This window comes from Dermochelys coriacea, chromosome 2 (assembly GCF_009764565.3).
Source record: "Dermochelys coriacea isolate rDerCor1 chromosome 2, rDerCor1.pri.v4, whole genome shotgun sequence".
NCBI lineage: Eukaryota > Metazoa > Chordata > Testudines > Dermochelyidae > Dermochelys > Dermochelys coriacea.
Genome location: NC_050069.1, coordinates 262394083 through 262407794, shown reverse-complemented (window position 1 = coordinate 262407794; position 13712 = coordinate 262394083).

Here is a 13712-nt window from a genome sequence, read left to right as displayed (position 1 = left end):
GGGCAAATGTCCCCCATCATAACAATCATTGTTATAATTGACCCCTGTATGGCAGTCTCAGTGGAAAGAACAGGCAGTCAATAAGTCATGGAGACCAAATGAGTGTCACCCTTCGAACGGAGCTGCAATGGAAAAGAAGCTGGTATTGCTGCTGCTTGAGTTGTAAATGCAGAGAGCTTCTCGCTCAAGATTTCAATCCAGTACTTTTCATCAATCCTAAACTTACTCAAGTATGTGTGAGGCTGGAGGGAGAAGGTAATTCTGAGAAGCCTCACTTCAAGGTAGATCCCCATTGATTCAAAAGAGATGTATCTATAAAACTTGATTGCATGGATTTTCTATGTGTTGGGGTAAAGTGACTTGGTGCTGTATCTCTGTGAAAAAGACCCATATAGCAATGGAAACTGGCAAGCAGCACCTGTGATAGATGAGAAATTAAATCCTAAGGAAATGGGTTTCACCTTTAAATATAAAGGATGTAGTAGTATTGCAAAACTCCCACTAGTATTGTATGTTTGAACACACAGGGACAGATTCTCATTTATGCTCTGGCCACTGGGCACTACTCTGGCAGTGCAAAGGGGCCTTATGGCTGGTGTAATTGTAATTTACATCCACTTTAAGGACCAGAGAGGAGCAAAGTGGCCTTCATGTGAATGAGAATATGACACAGTGGCCTGTTGGTGGTTCATTACTGTCTCAGCAACTCTCATCAGGCCTGACATACTCACTACATCTAACATTGTTGTCATGATGTATACCAAAGAGATGGCATGTAATATATCATTGGACAACTAATAACTCACAGATCACAATATTCTTGCATCATGTATGTACAGGATGTGTACAAAATTTGGGTATGTGCTAGAATTATGTTCTTAATGTCTTTGACAAGCAGTGCCTAAGCACAGTTTGCCTTAGATAAAGCCATGTGTTTTTGTTTCTGTCCAAGCCTGGTTTCAGGCAGAGACAACCAAGGTCAATTTACAAATAAGGTAAACAAAACTCTCAAGCTAAAATATGGGGGAGAAGACAGCATCTACACCTAAACAGGGGAAAGAAACTTTTATCTGGGCTATAAAGACAACTTATTGAATCAACTGATTGTATGCAATATTACTGCATTATAAAAGTGTATCAAGTAAGGTCTCTTATGACAGCTAATGAAACTCATGTCATGAAATGTATGGATTAACCCTATAAGAGAAATTATGAATACTCACTAATATTCTCTAAAGTCTGCGACTAAAAGGTGTTTAAGTCAGGCAGATCATTGGGAGGTGGTAAACAGCTTCCCTCCCAGACAGGAGGGAAGGCAGCTGTCTACCTGTCTCTAAAGAAATTAAGCAAGCTGTTACCAAAACCAATGGAAGTCCTATTTACCTCCTGAGTCTGGGGACAAAACAGTGAGTTTGGGGAGATATAAGGAAAGAGAAGAAGCCATGTTGGCATCTATCACTGGACAGACATAAGGGCCCAGAGTTCTTGCAAGCTGCGAAAGATGGATCCTTCAACCAAGGGGGGTTGGAGTTTCCTCACCAGTCTTCCATTCCCAGAGACTATCTGAACAAAGGCTGTGAGTTGCTGAAGTTAGGTCTTGGTCATTAGAAACTGTACTTTTACTTTTGTGTGTAACCCTTTCCAACTTAACCAATGTCCTTTTTGTTAATGTTTAATTTTTACTATCATCAAGCTCAAGTGCTGTTTGAACTGAAGGGATTGTTAACTCCAGTTAAAAAGAAAAACTCTGCTCTTGTCTCTTATGAATTCCAAGTGTTCCAGGAGAGGACTGGACACTTCAAAGTAGATAGTTTGGGGGACATTTGGGTCTGGGCATGGGATCATTTGGCTGGTGGAGACCAAAGTGTGGCTGTGGTATAACCAGGATGGCTCAACACACAGACACTCAGTAAATGCTTTGTATGTTGACTGGGAGTGTCTAGACAGGGAGCTACAGTAGCAGAGCATTTTAAAGCACTCAGGGTTACAGGACAAGCGGTGACACAACTCGCTGGTCTGGATTGCACCCAAAACATGGCAGAGAATCCGATTCTGAAAGGTCAGGAAATGCAATGGTTTAAAGTTCTGATAACAAGGCTAATGTGGCCGTATTATACATACTCTAGATTAGAGCTGGATGACATTTTTCAGACTAATCATTATTCAATTAAAAACTGCAGTTTGGTCAACCTGAAAGTATTTGTGAATTTAATGCAGAGTTTTAGGCCATTCACAAAATAGCCAGAGGTGGCAGTGGTGCTGTTTTTCTCCAGCCTGTAACCCTTAGCCCAGTACGTAGGGCATTCGCCTGGCATATAGAATACCCAGATTTGAATCCCCACCCTGGAACAGATCCGGAAGGGACATTTTTGATTCATCAGAAATTCCAGATTTGGTTTGACCCAAAGCAGGGAAAAAACTGGGGAGGGGGAGGAAGAAGGGGAATCGGAACTGCCGCTAAACTGAAATATCATGTATTCAATCAGCTCTATTCTATGTTAGATCTATAGCTGATCATGGTTAACTAATTTGAGGCCTATTCAGGTTCAACTACAGTAGGCACCAGCTCCTTGCCACTTATGACGAAGACCATCCCCCTCTGCAACGTCTGTATATCCGCATCAATAAATCCTCTCACAGGGTCATCTGATGCCTGCAGGCCTCCTTCACCTGTAAGCGGTTATAAAGCCTCCTCACTGGAATTGGAAAGCCAGGATGCAGGGCCAAAAGTCAGTTTTCCAAACAAGACATAGGGGAGAATGCGATCTCTACTGGGTCCCACTTCTGTTGGAATTAAGAACTAGTGTGGCCTGTAATTGGAGCTGTGCTCTGGTGGGTGAGATTTACTGCTCAGATTTGGCATCCCTGGAAAAAATCAAAACTCTACGCACGTACAGGAGAGGCTGCCATTACTTGAAAATTTAATGAGCAATTGAAAATACTTCAGGCTTCCCCTGTTCTTAGTGAAGTCGGTGGGAGTTCTGCAGTGGGAACTCATGCAGCTGTGGAGGGGTAATGCAGCCCCTCCGGCAACAGTGAAGTGGTTATAATGCAGGCAAGACTCCAGCAGTGGGGAGGGGAATGAAAGTGTCGAGGTTAATATAGTGCGAGTCCTGTAGTCTTCAAATAGTTACAGAGCTGCACTTGGTGTCCTGCAAGCGTGGGGACTTCATCGTTCCTGAATGATGCTGTCTCCCTCCTGACAGCACTGGCTCTGGCAGTCTATCTCCAAAGCCAGGCAATTTCCTTCCATAATTGAGCTTGTTTCTGTCATGGGATTGGCTGTGAGGAATCCGTGCGTAGCTTATCTTTAATGGATTTCCTCTCTCCAGCCTAACTGTAGTGGAGAGTGGAACAGCTCACTGGAAAATGTACAGGCAAGTGACAGCAGAACCAAGGGATTCGGACTCCGGGGGTAATACATTTTTAGCCACTTTTGCTGGAAGAAGAGTGAAATTCATAATTGTCCAGCAGGACTTGTGTGAATCTGATTGTCAGCTGGTTGGGATTCCCTGATGCGGGATGTGCTATTGCATTGGATGTAGGGGCTCTCAGGGACAGGCTGTGGCAGGTGGACACTTTGCCCTTGGAAGAAGCAGTGCAGAATTGCAGACTCCAAGTGGTGACTCAGGAGGCACCATCCCTCCCATTTCTCCAGGCAGCATATGGTTAGCTTACTCCCCTGCCCATCCCCCTCAACTCTGGCCTTCCTCTTGGTGGCAGTGGGGTGGGGGGTTGGGAATGGCCTAGTTGACCTCTTGAGGTCCCTTCCAGCCCAACTCTTCTATGCAAGAAGTCTAGTCATAGCTCCCCCTCTTTCCCAGCCACTTTGGGGCAGGCTGTGCACCCAGGATTCATGAAGGGAGCAGACCCGGTACTCAGTCAGTGTGAAGTATCCTAGACCTATAGCATTCCAAAGACACACAGGTACCAGGGTTAGACTACGCCTGTCTCCCATCTCTCTGGTGTATGTGGAAATTAATATCCTTTTAAACAAAATGCATACAAGTCTCTCTATCCGTAGAGGACTGTGCCCTGATAGGAGGAAGGAACAAACAATGGAGAAGAGACCCTACCCGATAATTCGTGGGCCAGTCTGGTTTTCTTTAAATATGCAAAATATCACTGTTATAAAAGCAAGTAAGAGTAATGGCTAAACAAACATCCAAGCTGGTCATGAGGCCCAGTTTGCTCACACTGTGCTGAGGAAACGTTTGCTTAAACAATAAGTGGTACTTGCATCCAGAGGAGTCTACCAGTTAAATGCATGGGGTCAGATCCTCTGATCACATAAATTGGCATAGCCAGTTCAAAGTCAATGGAGCTATGCTGACTTACACCAGCTGAGTATCTGGCCACTGGATTTTACACACTGATCAGAAAACATGGACATGGAATGTGCACTATATTTTTTGTTGTTGTTGTTGTTGTTGTTTTTTAAACCTGCTACATAAGGTGTAGGGAGGTGGTAGATGTTCACAGATGCATTGGTGTGATGGGCATTTTTGTCCTGTTCCAGAGAAAGTGAAATCTGCCTGGTGCCATTTCAATGTCCTGTATTTTAAGGACTATTCATTTCTGGAACTCTGAAGTAGTACTCTGTGTAATACCCCCTACCTGGGTTGTCAGCAAGATTTGAATCTAGGCCCCATTAGCACCAATGCATAGATGTCTACCCCTGGTGCTGAAGGAGTGGCTCCGTTTATTGATAGCAATAGTGGGCATTTATCCTCTAAGCCAGTTTAGGGGATTGTGACATATTTTGGCAGTAGAATTACTTCAGAATATACTGTGTTTCCATGCTTTGATGACACTTATTGATGACTGCAGGACAATATATAATGCCACCAACCCTCTTTCCCGCCCCCCACCCCGTAATAAATATATCCTTGAGACAACTACTAATAAAGGAATATGATGATCTAGAGAGATCCCATTCAGTGTCTGGCAAGGAGAGGGTTGAGCAGAAAAACAAGGCGCTGCCTGCATTCAGTATAGGAATTGCCCAAGGAACTTGGTCACTAAGTTAATTTGATCCTGCCTGAAATTGAAGTAAGCTCAACCAATTCAAATTAACTCTCTATATGTGGGGTTTGCACTGGTGTAGCCACACCAGTTTCTGGCCACTGATTGCTGAATGAGAACCAATCCCAAATTCAGAATATTTCCATGTTAGACATTTGGCATTTTCAAAAAGTTTACCAAAAAATATCATTTTTGTCCAACCCCAAAATGAGAAATTTTCAGCAAATCGAAACGTTACAACCTAATTTATGTGGGTCAAACAATGTTGTGATCTCTTATTTTTTAAATGGTCAAAATAACTTTTCATTTCAAAAATTCTTTTATTTCCTGCATGTGTCTTAAAGTTTTGATTTGAACTAACTTTTCTTTTACAAAATCTCAAAACAAAACATTTTTTTTTAATTTGGAGGAACAAAAATCTAGTAGTTTGCTGAAATTGACATGAATGCATCAAACATTTCAGTATCATCAAATCTGCATGTTTTTCAACTGAAAAATAGTGTTGGCTGAAAAATGTTGCCCAGCTCTACTCATTGTACCCAAATACAGCACATCTGAATGCTCTGTATTGATTTGTTTTTGGTGACCATTCCAATTGTTTGAGGTTTGTTATCTCACAACAGGAGCAGCTGCTCAGCGTTTTGCAAATATCAAATTTGCACTTTGCAAGGAAGTTTACCAGGTACGTTGCACTTCATGAAATTCTGTTTTCTCTGCAGGTGCCAGTTTTCTATGAATATAGATAGATATCTAGCAATTATCAGCTGAACGAGATTTATTGATCAGTTTTTGAACATTGACGACTAGAAAAATCTTTATTTGCTACAGCTTGAAAAGTAAAATATGCTAATCCCTGTGATGAATCTGGCCTACTGTTGCCTTACAATTAATTAGATATCTTGATTACATTCCTTTTGCAGATTGCATTTGCACTTTCTTTGTAAAAGGCATATTATCCCCAGACAACACTTTGTAACATTATTAAACTACTTTAATATTCTGCACTGAGTAAGTTGTTTATGTAGTTGATAGTGTTTATAAACCTGGGAGCATCTTGAATACCAACTTCAATAGCTATTCCTATGCTCTCTTAGGAGCAAAGGAATTAACAGATTCACAGATTTTAAGGCCAGATGGAATGATTAGATCATCTAGTCAGACTACCTGTATAACACAAGCCGGAGAATTTCACCAAGTTACTCCTGCATTGAGCCCAATAACTTACATTTAAGGTTAAGATTTTTGTTACTGGTATTTTTAGTAAGTCACAGGCAGGACACAGGCAATAAACAATAAATCATGGAAGTCCAAGCCCACCCCGGCACGGGGCTGACAGCCCCTGCTCAGAGCCATGCCCCTTCCTGCTCCCATTGCAGGGCTGAAGTCACAGAATCCATGACCTCCATGACTAAATCATATATTTGACTAAAGCTTATCTTCCAGAAAGGCATTTGTCAGGAATTAGGGTCTTCAACAGACCCAGATCTTCAGGCAACCTAATGAGCAGGCTGCCTAATTGGCTATGTCACTTGATTAGTTGGAAGAGTCAGCAAACCAACTCTTATGCCCAGTGGCAGAAGTCTGGCAACAGCTCAGTGCATTTGCCCATGGCTGTGTTAGCTGCTGCTCCCTAGCCTTCTTCCAGCCCTACTCCTGCTTTCCCTTACTCCATGTAACTGAGGTCTGGCCCTTCGCTCCAATTCCTGACTTCCGGCTCTGGCAATCGGCCTCCGACTCTGGCTGGGCTCCTATTCCTGCCAACCTGCTCTAACCACTAGACATAGAATATCAGGGTTGGAAGGGACCTCAGGAGGTATCTAGTCCAATTCCCTGCTCAAAACAGGACCAATCCCCAACTAAATCATCCCAGCCAGGGCTTTGTCAAGCCGGGCCTTAAAAACCTCTAAGGAAATAGATTCAACCACCTCCCTAGGTAACCCATTCCAGTGCTTCACCATCCTGCTAGTGAAAAAGTTTTTCCTAATATCTGACCACTGTCCCAGTCTCCAACAGCAGTAAATCATAGCTTGAGGTTTTCAACTCATGGGAAATCCACCACTTCCCTTGGTAGTTTGTTCTAATGATGAATCACTCTCACTGCTAGAAATGTGCCTTGTTTCTTATTTGAATTGCCAGACTCGAACAGACCCATGGTCCACCGAGTACTGTATCTTGTCTCTGACAGTGGCCAAAAACCTTACATGAGGCAGATGTGGGATAGTCTGCCCCATCGTAATTCTCCTACTAATTCCTATAGTCAGAAATGGCCTTAAACCCTAAAGCATGCTGTTTAATATTTCGTGTGCCTGAGAGTGTCCTTTCCATAGGTGTTTATTTGCTGTAGCATGTGAGCGGTGGCTGCACCCTATAGCAAAAGTCAAAGGTAAGTAACAGGGGTTTGGTTAATCAAATATTAGTGTTCATCCCACCAGCTTTTCATGAAGTTTAAACACATTTTTGTACATTTTTTTAACATTGACGTTGGACTGTACTAACACACAAGTGAGCAGGCCTGGCACCTGGCTGTGAATTTGTCACTTCTTAGCTGACACCTGCAGCCTTGGCCAGAGCTGGCACGTGGCTTTCCAGCTTCACACTAGATACTGTCCCAGAACAAACTGGATTCCTTGTCTTTTAAAGGTCGTTTAAATGAGAGTGGTGCATAAGATGACACTAGCATCATGTCAGCTTTCAGAGTGAGATGCAAGCACCCCTTTGCCGATGACCATCAGGGAGGACCCAAGGCCAGAAGAGGATGCTGTTCTGCAAGGAAGGTCCAAGATGGGGGTATCTACCAAATTGCAGGAGCAGAAGGCTAGAGAAAGTGGGTTTCTGCCCCCAGAGGTGGTCCTGGCTGCTGTGGAAAGGCGTTACCCTATGAGAGCGCTAAGAGCCCCTGATTATTGAAAAGACAACAACCATACTGCAAACTACAAGGGGGGAGGGTGTAGAGAAGTGGTCATCAAAGGGTTAACTCGGAATTTTGTGAGTTGGACCAATGCTCCACCCACCCTTACTTCCTGGTTAGATAGCATGTGGTTTTCTTCCCCCACCCTCCACTGGTTTATTCCCCTACAGAACACGGTCTCAGCTTGCAGTACTATGAGAAAAGCATGTTTCTTGTCCATTGAGCCTCCCTTTACAAAAGCTTGACCATCATAGTGAATTCTCTGGGTCCGTCTACACCATAATTAACAAATCTGCAGCACTGTTAATTAAGTGGCAACAGGGGCACTGCACTTTACAAAACCATTACCCAGTGCAAGGGTGGATAAATGATAAGTGTGAAAGCAGAGTAATATTCTTTCAGATGCAGGAACCAGATTATCACTAAGGAAAACCACAGACTCACCTACTGTCTATGTTCCAAGTACTGTGCATTGCCAGTACACAGGAGCAAGTAAAGAGATGAAATAAGCAGAATGTGTAAAAGGAGTATTGAAAAATATAATTAAAAATTTCTGAACACTCACGCATCATGAGTAAAGGGTCACCAGGGAAGGGATGTGCCATTGTTTTATGGGTACAATATCTAGGTCCCCAGCATGAAGCTAGAATGCAGCAAACTAAGCAAAATTTACCAGCTGGAAGACATGTAAACAGGGTGCAGCAGTAAGATAACTAGCTATATCTTACTACATGGGGAATGATCTAATTATTGCAGTACCCCTTTGCAGACCACGGCTACGTATTCTGCAACCGTTGCTTCCCTGCTCTTCCTGAATGTTTGGGTAGCTTCTAGTCTCTTTGCACTGCGTGCGCCATGCTCTGCAGAGTGTGTGCGTATGTGTATTTCTTAAACTTCATAGTTACAGAGGCCCCCCGTCAGCCAGGTATTTAAGACTGTGCCTAACCTGAACAGTGTGAATAGTCCCAGTGAAGCCAAAGTGCTTAAAGATAGGCACACGCTTAAGTACCTTGGGGAATCAGGGCCACAGTTAGTATTTTCAGCAGCAGGGCAGGCTTGCCTTCTTCAAAGCTGCAGCTTTCTACTGGTCCACTGCTCACATCCACAAAACATCAAATCTCTCATGCCTACATGTCCGAAGCCCCACGATATTCCTCAGGGGAAGATGAGGGGGAAATTTAGCAGCTAAATATGGTCTCGTTTTGGTTCTTGGCTCTGCCACTTATGGCATGTTTCTACTGCAGCTGCGTCACTTCCAACTTCGGTGGATGTACACGCATTAGCTTTGACTAAACTAGCACATTTAGAATGGCAGTGTAGCCACAGTACCAAGAGCTGTGGGATAGGCTGGTCACCGGAGTACAATCCCTTCCAAAACCCTACGTACTTTTTTATTCAGGTGGCTAACCCAGGCTGCAACCTGAAGTGCTGTTTTCAGTATTCAGTTAATGCGTGTACCTCTCACCGAGCTGGAAACTACACCTCCAGCTGCAGTGTAGATGTACCCCGAGTAGTTGTCTGATTTTGGGCAAGCCACCCAGCCATTGTGTGTGTCAGCCTCTGTTGTGATAATTGGGCCTACAGGTTTACCCTGATTGTGAGCTCACCTGCCAAAGTATGTGCAAGTTCGTCAGATGTCACAAAAACCTAAGAACAAATGTTGATGGGAAGAGCTATGAAGGGGAGACAGAGATTGAATTAGTCCATGCAAAAAGGCCTCCTAATATAACTCAGGACGGTAATAGGATCATGCCTGGTAAACAAAAAAATGTGAGCCTGGAAATTAATGGGCCCAAACTGTGGATATTAGGCCTAACTGGTGGGAAAAATCACAATCACGTTCCTTTTGGGGGTATGTGGGACTTGAGGCCTTGAGCCCTTAGCAGCTGGTAAGTTCCAGCTTGCCACCAGTGATCTGCTTACAGTTGTCAGCACAGAAGATGAACTCTGACAGATGACTCCAGTCCTGGGATCTGATTGGTTCCCAGATTCAATTTTTAAAAAAGCACAGGAAAAGGAAGTTGTCCATATAACTGGATCCCTCCTGCTTAGTACTGCTTCCCCTGTAATACCTGCCCCTGCGGCTATTCTCCTGATATCCTGACCCTGCCTAACTCATGAGTCTTGGTTTGCCCGCTAGCCAATGTTAGACTCTGACCTCCTGGTATCTGACCTGGCCTGACCATTAGGTCAGATTGCCCATGTCCCAGTTGTGACAGTGGGTCCTTACAGAAAAAAACTAACATAGGAGAGAAAAATTGCTCACTGGAGTGAACTGCACCATCATGGATGCCATCCCCCACCATCTCCTGGGACACTGGACCTTTGTCCTCATCCTGCCCAGGCCAGAGAGAGGGACCCAGATGACATCAGCAGCTCCAGTTAAATCTCAAAGATCGCCTAGGGTGAAATGGGACTGGACTTTAACAACAAGAAGAGCAACAATGACAGCTCCAGCCAATTTCAACTAACTTCTCTTTTCCACAAAGAACAGTTATTACCATCTTTGGTACCCTTTAACCTTTCCAGATTACTGCACCCCTTTCAGGGGTCTGATTTGTCTTGCGTACCCCAAGTTTCACCTCACTTAAAAACAGCTTGCTTACAAAATCCGACATAGAAATAAAAAAAAGCCACAGCACACTGGTACTGAAAAATGGCTTACTTTCTCATTTTGACTATATAATTAAAAACCAAATCAATTGGAATGCAAATATTGTGCTTACATTTCAGCGTATAGTATATGGAGCAGCACAAACAAGTCATTGTCTGTATGAAATTTTAGTTTGTACTGACTTCGCTAGTGCTTTTTATGTAGCCTGTTGTAAAATTAGGCAAATATCTAGATGAGTTGATGTACTACCTGGAAGACCTCTGCGTACCCCCCAGGGGTACATGTAGCACTGCTCTAAGGGACTATCAAACAAGGGAGATTTTCTTTCTAAATGAGAGTCTTATTTAATACGTTACGTTTCAAATCCTTTAACTGTTTCTCTTTTTTTCTTTAACATTAATAAAAGGTTAAAGGATTTTTTTAAGATATGGCTACCATGGTGGAAAGCAGGCAGAGGTCTCTATATACCAAACATTGTTTAACACTGTCTAATGTAGAACAGTGATGCAGTTACGTTAACACCTTTGGCCCATTTATTCAGTCTAAATTAATAAACCACCCCATGAGTGAAAGGGGAAGAACAGTACTTAACTACCTCACAGGTGTATAAGGATCACAGTGGCTGAAGTAGATGGTTGTCTCTGAGAGAGATGCGTTCGCTAAAACAGTACCAATAGAGTGGCCTGAAGATTAGGACTGAGACTGTTTCATCGGTTCCAAGGCCAGAATTGTGGCCATCTAGTCCAGTGGTTCTCAAACCGCGGCCCATGGGGGGCTTGTGGCCCAGTCAGCATATAGCTGCAGCCCATGTGACATCCTTAGGGCCATAACTAGGGCAAGGTGCGAGGGGCTAAAAATAGGGGCAGCATAGGATTGGGCCCCGTGTCAAAGGCAGGATTGGGCCCAGCAGCATCAGCAGAATGCCAGCGTGCTCAGTGCCCACCCCCCGCCCACCCCACAAGAGCACGGGGCCAGTAACCCCAGCTGGAGAAGACTCCCCGGTACTGGGACCGCAGTGCCAGGAGGGTTGGATGAGCTGCATGGCTGAGCTAAGTGCAGGTGAGGCAGGACACCAATGGGCACAGGAAGTGGGGTGCAGGGAGCTTGGGCAGTGGGATGCATCTGGTACATGGGGGACAGACTGTAGTGGGGAGACTGATGGATGGGGGCTAGATACTGGGGCACAGTCCCTGGATGGAGCTGGAGAGTGCTGGAAGTCCTGGAGGGGGCTGGGGACTGGTGGGAGACAGTCCCTAGGTGAGGGGGTGAATGCATGGGGGCAGTCCCTGAGTGGGAGTCTGGATGCTGGAGGGGGCAGTCCCTGGAGGGCCATTCTGCCCTGGACAGGCAGAGGTACTGGAACAATTTTTATAGTGGGGGTGCTGAGAGCCATTGAACCAAACTGTAAACCTTGTATATAATGGAAACCACTTCAAGCCACAGGGTGCGGCAACCCCCCATCCTCGACACCCCTAGTTCCAGCATCTATATGGACAGGGCACCTTGTTTCTGTAGGGAAGGCACATGTGCCAGCCCAGTGTTGGGGAGGTCTGGATGTAGAGTGGATAGCCCCAAGGGGGTTGCATGATGGGGGAGCATTCCCTGGCTGGGGGGAGGGGGCAGCACCTGGTGGGAGGGCTGGGTGCATGGGGGACAGTTTCTGGCAGAGGGATGACCCACATCAGGCAGGGCTCCCCATCTTTGCAGGCAGGCTTTGCAGCTGTGCTCTCCGGGCGCTCAGCCCACCTGTGCCACCAGCAGCAGTGTGGAAGCGAGGGTGGCAATGCACCGTGCCCTGCTACCCTTACAGTTAATGGTTTGATTTATTTTGCTAATTTTAAATGCTCTTGGTAGACATTTGTCAGGGTTGAAGTGAAAGGTGCAGTATCCATTTCAATTGTATTGCTGTCATATAACAAATACTACACTTTTTTTTTGTACGTGTACAGGTAGTATGTATATTGCATGGATGCGGCCCAGATAACACAGAGAGAGCTGCATATGAGGCCCACTGTGGTGAATAGGTTGAGAACCACTGATCTAGTCTGACCCACCATGTAACACAGGCCATAACACTTCCCCCAAAATACTTCCTAGACCAGATCTTTTAGAGAAACATCCACTCTTGATTTACAAAGGGTCATTGATGAAGAAACCACCACGACCCTTGGTAAATTGTTCCACTGGTTAATGATTCTCACTGTTTAAAAATTGACACCTTATTTTCAGTCTGAATTTGTCTAGCTTCAACTTCCAGCCATTGGATCATGTTAGATCTTTCTCTGCCAGACTGAGGAGCCTAGTATTAAATATTTTTCCCATGGAGATATTTAGAGACTATAAGTCACTGTTTAGCGTTCTTTTTGGAAGCTAAATAGACTCAAACAGCTCAGTCTGTCACTAGCAGGGATATTCTCTTATCCTTTAATCATTCCTGTGGCTCTTCTCTGAATCCTCTCTAATGTATCAACATCCTTCTTGAATTGTGGGTACAAGAACTGGATACAGTATTCTGGCAGCAGTTGCACGGGTGCCAAACACAGAGGTAAAATAACCTCTCTACTCCTTACTTGAGAGTCCCCTGTTTATGCATCCCAAGATTGCATTAATTCTCTTGGCCACAGCATCTCATTGGGAGCTTGTGTTCAGCTGATTATCCAGCATGACCCCCCAAATCTTTCTCAGAATCACTGCTTTCCAGCATTGGGTCCTCCATCCTGTAAGTATGCCCACCTTCTTTATTCCCAGATGTGTATATTTGCATTTTCTTGAATTAAACCACATATTGTTTGCTTGTGCCCCGTTTACAAAGCAATCCAGATCACTCTAAATCAGTCATCTGTTCTCTTCTTCATCATTTACCATTCCCCGAATGTTTGTGTCATCTGCAAACTTTGAACTTGACCTGATATTCTATGGGGAACCAGTGTAGTGAGCAGAGTGGTGGGGGAATGTGCCCTCAGCAGCACCAGCTGCTGAGAAGCTAGGCTACTGTATTCTGGGTTAAGGTTATGTCTACACTGCCCCACAGATCAGACTATAGCAGTGAGCACCAAAATGTGTGCTGACTCCCCCATGTAGATGCTGCAGACACAAACTAAAAGATTCCTATTGCACATTAAAGTAGTCCTGCAGTAGAATCTATTAGTTCACACTTGCAGCGTC